Source organism: Plasmopara halstedii, assembly GCF_900000015.1.
Source record: "Plasmopara halstedii genome assembly, contig: Scaffold_322, whole genome shotgun sequence".
Classification (NCBI taxonomy): Eukaryota; Oomycota; class Peronosporomycetes; order Peronosporales; family Peronosporaceae; genus Plasmopara; species Plasmopara halstedii.
This window is the reverse complement of record NW_020187243.1, coordinates 547,154-547,462: the sequence shown is the minus strand read 5'-3', so window position 1 is coordinate 547,462 and position 309 is coordinate 547,154.

Sequence of the window (309 nt, the reverse complement as noted above, 5' to 3'; positions counted from 1 at the left end):
CATTCACCGCCCCTTCAAATGAGGACGGATGCACACGGAAGACTTCCATTCTGGCCACACCAGTGCGAAGGCCTTCCATTAACACAGTCACTGTGACCGCCTCCGGGAGAGGATCTGCTGCCATCAGAGTGCGCAACTCTTGGACAAAATTCACCAATTCCCTGTTGCCCTGTCGGGTAACAAGGAAACGCGATCGCACGCGATACGTCAGAATAGGCGGCGCAAACACTCGGGAGAGCTGCAATTTAAGCTTCCCCCAGGAGGAACACGCAGCTCCGACCGAGGGGCCGCACGTCCGTGCCCATTCTG